This window comes from Triticum urartu, chromosome 3A, assembly GCF_056163025.1.
Source record: "Triticum urartu cultivar PI428250 chromosome 3A, HENAU_Tu73, whole genome shotgun sequence".
Classification (NCBI taxonomy): domain Eukaryota; kingdom Viridiplantae; phylum Streptophyta; class Magnoliopsida; order Poales; family Poaceae; genus Triticum; species Triticum urartu.
In genome coordinates this window covers 558,652,651-558,661,013 of record NC_141875.1, presented here as the reverse complement: position 1 = coordinate 558,661,013, position 8,363 = coordinate 558,652,651, and the positions used below count along the sequence as shown (strand labels likewise).

The 8,363-nt window shown below is 41.5% G+C and overlaps 1 long non-coding RNA gene across 4 annotated transcripts; it reads right to left on the bottom strand.

Moving 5' to 3' along the window:
- Positions 1 to 2,811: 2,811 nt before the first annotated feature.
- Positions 2,812 to 8,020, bottom strand: LOC125545079 (uncharacterized). 4 transcript variants are annotated; one of them, XR_007299888.2, is made up of 5 exons: positions 7,684 to 8,020; positions 6,751 to 6,866; positions 4,850 to 4,925; positions 4,226 to 4,750; positions 2,812 to 3,496 (listed from the first exon to the last, which is right to left on the bottom strand). It is a non-coding gene; the product is annotated as an uncharacterized LOC125545079 (long non-coding RNA). The 4 variants fall into 4 exon arrangements; XR_015619388.1 differs by having other exon boundaries at positions 4,575 to 4,750; positions 7,684 to 8,017; XR_007299886.2 differs by having other exon boundaries at positions 4,633 to 4,750; positions 7,684 to 8,015.
- Positions 8,021 to 8,363: the final 343 nt, after the last annotated feature.

The following is an 8,363-nucleotide window of genomic DNA, read 5'->3' as shown; positions in this document are numbered from 1 at the left end:
AACAGGTGAACACGACGATAATGTAGCATGTCATCATATTAAGCAACGCATAACATAAGCAGACACGGAAGAGTGCGACCTCTCTTGTGGACCCGTGTAGTCCTCAAGGCCATCTGCTCAGTTGATGATGATAATGCAGTTGTCGTGGCTGCCGACAGTGGGGAAGAAGATCTGAGGCGGCGAAAGACAGTCTGGAGAGTGGATCCCTGCTGTGGTGAACCCTTCCGTCGTTGGAGAAGCTGAGCTGGGGTGGAACACAGCGCCGCAGAAGCAGGACAAACCACACAAGGTTTTCTTTGACACATATCTGTAACAGAAGTAATTGAGTAAGGGCTTGTTTGAATTTGAGGATTCTAACAATGCAGGGATAGAAAATAGACAGGAATAGGATAGGAATGCACGTGCAAAACAGAGAATTTAAAAACACGGGATTTCTGCCAATCTGGGTGTTTGATTCACAACAATTGGAAGATCACAGGATGTAAAAAAGCATGGTGAGATTAAGTCAAACCACAAGAAAATGTACGGTTATAATGCTATTATGCTACTATCTCTTATTCTTGTGCTTGATGAATAGGAATATGAAAAGGAGGAGAAGTGGAAATTAGAATTCCTATGGTTTTTCTTTCAAGGAGACACTAAAGGAACAAATCCTACAGTTTTCCTTTGCTCCATTCCTTTGCACAAAATTCATGAAAAGTAGTACCATAGGAAACTTTCCAATTCCGATGTTTTTCATTCACTTTTCCTTTCAAGCACTGGCGATTCTAGTAGGCAGGCTTGAGCAAGGAAAATCCTACACTAAAAAAATGTTTTTGTGCTACTTCTATTACTTTGGACCCAAGCCACTGCCATATTAGCTCAACTCCCAGGACCATTGACAAATGCACAGCTCAAACGCGCAGAGATAAATAATGATGGCGTTCAAGAGAGTCCATCATGGATAACTAAGTTGCCTGGTACCTCACTGCTTGTCATATAGTAGGATAAAATAATCGTATTTCCCGTTACTACGAGTGCTCAGTGGACAATATATATAACATGTAGAGTAAAAAAGAGATGCACATTGCAAAAAAATACACTTCCGTGATGATACGTGTTTGTCACAGTAGGTCGCTTCTTTTGTCATGCATATACATCCATGACAAATTTATGATAGAATCAAGATAGTCATACCTGTGATGTCGTAGAAGTGTTCCATGACATTACCAAAATTATCATCACGAAAGTGTCCACTTCCATGATGATAAATCGCGTGTCACAGAAGTGCTTTCGTCAAGGGTGACCGACACGTGACATCCACCGTAACGGAACGCCGTTAAGCTATCGGGTCGGGTTTTGGATCCGATAACCCGTTAACAACCCCAACCAATGGGGATTTTCCACGTGTAAAATCATCATTGGCTAGAGGAAACACGTGTCGGCTCATCGCCGGGACAGATGTCATCCACTCACTGGACATAAGGCGCCTATGATACATTGACACGTGGCATGGCCCAACAAGTTTAAATGGGCCGGCCCAACTAAAGGCCCACGAGATTTTACGGACCATAATGGGCCGGCCTAGCTAAAGGTCCACGAGATTTTGCGGACCATAATGGGCTGGCCCAGCTAAAGGCCCACAAGATTTCGCGGGCCATAATGGGCGGGCCCAGGTAAAGGCCCACAAGATTTTCGTGTGCCATAATAGGCCGGCCCAGGTAAAGGCCCACGGTGACTCTAGCCCATAATGAACAGTAATTTTCTTTATACCCGTTAACGGCCCGTGATTTACATGGGCCGTTTCCAGCTCGTGTTAGCTTTCGGCCTATTGACGGCCCATACGTTCTTGGGCTCCTTTTCGGTCCTCGATTACTTCTGGGCCGTTACTGGCCTATTCCCCTAATGGGCCAAATTCGGCCCATGGCAAGAGTCGGCCCGTTACTGACCTGTTCCACTAATGGGCCAAATTCGGTCCATGGCAAGAGTCGGTCCGTTACTGGCCTGTTACCCTAATGGGCCAAATTCGGCCCATGGCAAGAGTTAGCCCGTTTCTGGCCTGTTAACCCGTTGTGCCGTTTCCAGCCCGTCCTATATTCTGGTCCATTAACGACCCGTTATGCCTGTGAAAGAATTAAGCCTTTGCTGTCCTATGGCCTGTTAACGGCCTGTTACCGTGCTGGGCCAATACCAATTACGCCCGGTTATGGCCCATGTAGACCCATTTATCCGACGGCCCGAGGCCCACCGATTACAGGCCCATTTATCGACGGCCCGTAGGAGACCCGTGGATCCTATGGCCCGTATATGGCCCATGGTAGTTGCGGCCACTAGCAAACCAGGAAAAAAGAAGACTAGGAAATAAATAAGGGCGAAACTAACGCTAGGCTATTAAGGCGATTGCACAGATTACATTCACTCAACATCAAAGATCGCCACTAGTGCAAATATAGGGAACACCCTACACTATACAAAAATGGCTTGCTGTTTTCTTCAGGCGGTGGCTGCACGTTAAGAATAAATTTTATATCGCACCAAAACAAATCTTCTATTATATAATTAAAACAAAAGTAAAACAAGCCATCACGTTTGTCCACATATGCTAATCTTTTTTACACCGTTTGATTAGAATAACAACGGTCGAGATTTAAAGTTTCTACGTAACATGTAAAAATATATTTACCAGCAGTATTGAACTTTTATGATGTCATGTTAGATGCATAGAACCATAACACTAGCGCGCATAGGAAGGACTACATGGACACGTATTGTTTGAGTCCAATATACAATCACGTATGAACTGATGCATGTCCGAATTGGAAAGCAAAAAAGGGAAAATAAAAAACAAAGCCCTTACACATATCCAAAAGCAATATAGCAGGTTTCCCTACAAACTCCAGGAGCCACACGTTTACATGCTTCCAATACATGGACAATATGGACTAGGCAATTAGCAAAAAAAACAAAAAAAAATTGTCTGTCCAATAAAGGATCAAAGCTGGTCTCTTCTCTCAAGTGATCCATCTCTTCTTCCCTGAAGCAGGTTCCACGTCCCTTGCACACACGTTTTATAGAGAAGATCAATTGCTATGGTTTTCAATTTCCTAGCGCTCTAGCCGTCACTTCTGATTCTTCCTTCCGTGTTGTCGGCAAGGCACGCGCTGAAGCCCTCGAGCAGCCTAGGAGAGTAGGGCAGGTTCAAATCAGCAGCATGAGGGATAAGGCAGCCATGACTAAGGTGACATATCGAGGAGCAGGACCCAGCGCTAGGGAGGCATAGATTGCTTCTTCGGCCTTCGCCCACTTCTTTTCCTTGCACATGCATATCTCCCCGCACCGCTGCCTCCAAGAGCTAGGATGCATGTAACCACGGTCCAGCGGTAACAACTTCGGTCTGAGACACATCTGCCTACAAGCCACCATAGTTGACGGCTATGTGATGCTCGAGCTCCGACTCTTCTTTGGATCATCAGTTCTCAGGTTTCTTCATCTTCTGCATACCTCAATTTCATAGCTTCTGGAACAAACAGATATGCGTGGTTGAGATGTTAGATTCTCCATGGATGTGGTTAGAGCCTTAGACTAATGATGTGACGCATGACCATTGCATAGCTACCTATACTCTGATCGGATTTATACATCAAGGTTAATCTTATTTGCAAAGCTATAAAAAGTTATTTACATTATCTTTACAACAAAAATGCATCACTGTGTATTTATGGAACTGTACAGAATTTATTTACATATTCATCATAGCAAAAATGTGTCATAGATTATGCACATTACATAGGTGAATTAATATCTCCAAATTTGGATGTCAATGGATTATTCACCCAAATGAAGCATGTGGAATCAAGAATAACAAAAAAAAATCACAAACTTCCCTCTATCCCATAATATAAGACGTTTTCGGCACTGTGTACTGTCAAAAAACGTCATATATTATTGAACAGAGGGAGCATAATGGAACCATATCTGAATTATTTATATCTCTTAACTTCTTCGGGTTGCTATTGGGTGATTTTTTAAGGATTTTTCTTTCACAACAATAGCTATGATAGATTTGTTACAACAAAATATTCAAATGATCATGTTGTGATTCGCAAACTAACTACAAAGAAAACTGACAAGAACTTTCATATTATATTTAATCTGTAGTGACAATTGTGGTATATATCTACAAATTCTAACACCCGGTAAGCATATATTCTACTAATTTGAACAAGAACTTCCATATTATACTTACTCTGCAGTAATAACAATGGTAGCAAAATTGGTCAACTCACTAGATGGGAAATCTGAGAAGTGTCAAATATTATACAATAATTGTGTTGAAAGTAAGCCGAACCATTTATGAGTACTGAGATAAAGAAAGAATACTTGACATCGAATCAATATAAGGAGGACAATTATTAGATAATGGTTAAATGTTGGCACCATCAGAAGTATGTCACATTATAATTATTTGGAATACATTCCGACATGCACTTCCGTGAGTTATATGTTCATGGCATGTGAAAAATCTATTGTATATCAATTAACACATATGAACCAAATTCTGTTAATACATGTAAGCCTTCTTCCTTTTGCCTTACTGTGAAGAAACAGCCAGTGTGGAGGAAGTAAGAATGATGCAAAGTTGTAGCACATTACATAGGTGGAACCTGACAGCAGTAGCAATTAGGAAGCCCTCAACTCGCCTCCACCTGTGGACTCTCCACAAAGGTAAATCAACCAATCACAAGCCAATGCAAATTACTATTTCCTGACACTGCATTTATTGTATATACATGTTAACATGTGCAGACAAGACAATGAAATATAAAAATATATAGATGTTATATGTAGTAGATGGATATCATAGATATACCTTTTGCTATACGAAATTCCATATAATTGATACCGATGTGTTGAAGAGACAATAGTCAAAGTTGGGCTTCAATTCCCTAAAAACCACAACACAAATCAATGGCAAATTAAATAACTATAATTTATAAAAGATCCTTACATGAACAACAACAGAATGTATCAGGTCAGCGTATGAATTATAATTTAACAAAACTAGGTAACTCTACCTTACATCTAAATAGATTTAACAGATCAACTAAGTAATTAAGTGAACTTTAAAAGTACGTATATACTGTGCCCATCAAGAGAGGAATGCAGAGGATGATGGGAGAGTAGTAAGACAGTCATACCCATCCCACTCCTCTACCACATACGGCCAGGAATGCTGCGGAGAACATGGCCGTCGAACCTGACGGCACAGCTTTTGGCCCACTGACACGAATAGGAGAGCAGGGACACTCAAGGAAGCTAAAAACTATGGGTCTCTCATATTCGCCAGTGGCCTCCCCGGCGACCGCTTTGCCTCACGGCCTCGCAGAGCCCGTGGCTGGAACGCGTGCCGGAGCCTCGGCCAGATCTGGCGGAAAATCTCCTTCCCAGCTTTGGTGATACACAGGCAGGCCACTCAATTTGGTGCAGCCACTCCCCTTCTGGACGAGCAGGCCATCAATTTGGCACACCCTCTCCATCTGTATTCCCATCTCAAAGTCCTCAAAGTCGGACAGCCAGTGGAGGAGAGGAGTGGAAGGGACTTGCTTTCCACACATAATGGTCGGGCAGCCAGTGGAGGAGAGGAGAGGAGTGGAAGAGATTAGTGAGGAAGGGATACTTTCTATCTACACATAATGGAATGGGTAGCACCACGTTGACCCATGGTCAGCCTGTTGTGACTTACGTGGAATGAAAACGAATATAAGTTTTTTCTATTTCTGTTTTTTACTCCTAGACTCATATCTCTATTTCATTTCTCACACAATTGGGTCATTACGTAAAGAATTTTTTGCCGGAAATTAGCTACAGAATTTTCTCACAAAATAAACTACTCCAGTACTAAATTCAGTATTCCCTGATGGATTAAAAACATGCATGAAAGCCTACAAAAAAACGAAAATGGTGGGCATACGCAAAAAAGAAGTTGTACAAACTAAAATAACATATGAAGATAACTGAAACACGAAGAACCGTTTGAAGCAAAAAAAATGCATACTAAGGTGTTCAAATTAACCATTATTATAAACTTCCATACAATGTTAAAAAAGAAAAAGAAAAATGCAAGTTCGTATGAGTAAAGCAAAATAACAAAACCAGATCCTTCATTAAAATTAAAAACATATAAATTCTAGCTGCGCAATTTCTTATCGCTGCAAAATGAGTCTAATAGATTATTTTGTAGTCCTAAAGTAACAGTAGCTATTGTGTCGTCTGCAGAGTATTTTTCTAGAAGATGACATATTCGACAAGTGATTCCCGTAAATTCTGAAATTTGAAAGGTTAGTAAGAGTTGTTCTAAATCATAAGTTCATCCATTTGAGTTCAGATATTTTCCATAGGTCATCAATGTACAATTTGCATATTTGATCCTGCATGCATTTTCTAATTACATTCATGGTTACTATGGAAAGGTCTATTAAATTCAGACATGCACTTTAGTGAGTTTTATGTTCTTGGTAACAGCTCTTCTGTCTAGCCTTTTCAGTTGAAGAGAACAATGAGAAAAGCTCCAGTGTTATATGCATCACCTACAACACATGTGAAAACTCTATTGCATATCAATTAACACATATGGACCAAATTCAGTTAATACATGCAAGCCTTTTTCTTTTGTCTTAAAAACACATATCATTAATTTAACTTGCTAATACTATATGGTAACAACAAATAGAAAGAATACACCTTTTATCCAACTACAGGGAGGAAACATACCTGTGATGAATCAGCCGGTGTGCAGAAAGTAGTAATGATGCAAAGTTGTAGCACATTACATAGGTGGAAGCTGACAGCAGTAGCAAGCCCACAACGTGCCTCCACCCATGGATTCTCTACAAGACAATGAAATATTGAACACTTTTTGCTATACGTAACTTCATATAATTAATATGGATGTGTTGAAGAGACAGTAACCAAAGTTTGGCAGAATGTTAACTAAAAAACAGCATAAGCTCAATTCCCTAAAGCAACGCAAGGCACATCAATGGCAAGATAAATAATTCTACAATTTATATCCTAGAAATAGTCCAAATGTACGAGCTTATTGTCTGAATTGTAATAAAAACAGAACAACCAAGTAACTCAACCTTATCTCTGAATAAATTTAACGGATCAACTAAGTAAACAAGCTTTTATAAAGTACATATATACTGTGCGCAGAAAAAGAAGAATGCAAAGGATGTTGGGAGAGTAGTAAGGCAGTCATACCCATCCCTACTACTCTGCCACAGACGACGAGGAACACTATGAAGAATATGGCTGTCGAACCCGACGACACAGCTCTCGGCCCAGTGGCACAAACAGGAGAGCAGCGCCACTCAGCAAAACAGATTTATCATATTCTCCAGTGGCCTCCCATGCGACCGCTTTGCCTCGCGACCTTGCTGCTAGGGGCGCAGAATCTGAGGCTGGAACGCGTGCCCCAGCCTCGCCGATCTGGCCTCCAAGAGCATCTCCTTCCCAGCTTTAGTGATGCACGGGCAGGCCACTGGATGGATTTGGTGCAGCCACTCGCTTTCACATGGACGAACAAATTTCTCATAGCCATAGAAAATCTCCATAAAGAAACCAAAATCCGTGCCATTGCTGGAGCCTAGAAGACCAGGCATCTGGGAAGGGAGGAGAAGGAATAGGAAGAGGAGAGATTACCTGGAGGAGAGCGACCGCTCAGGTTCAAAGGGGCCCAACTCCACGACCATCCAATTGACGGCGGGGGCGAGCAGCAGGCACGTGTGGTCGAGCTGGAGGACCTGCCGTCGCCGAGAGCATGCGGCCACCGCACTCCGCCGCAAATCCCCCTTCTCCTTCTCACCCCGTCCTCCTCCCTTGGCAGGATCTAGCAACGAATGTGGATGAATCTATGGATCAGGCAAGGAACGGTGAAAAAGAAACGGGAGGAGACCGAGAATTTGGGTTTTCTTTTTTTGGCTGGGAAGGGTAGCACGCCGAGTCGTTGACCCATGGTTTGCTGGCTGTAACTTACAGAGTACTACTCCCTCCGTTCCTAATTATAAGTCTTTGAGGAGACTTCATTATAAACCACATGCGGAGTAAAATAAGTGAATCTACACTTTAAAATACATCTATATACATCCATATGTGGTTTATAATAAAATCTCTACAAAGACTAGGAACGGAGGGAGTATAATATGAAGTACTTATGAAATGAAAACTAATATTCATTAGATTTTCTATTCCATTTATTCACTCCTATGTTTTCATTTCATTTCTTACACAATTGAGTATATTAGGTACAGAATATATTGTGGGGAATTAGCTCCAGAATTTTCTAAAAAAAAGATACAAAATTCAGTATTCCATGATGGATT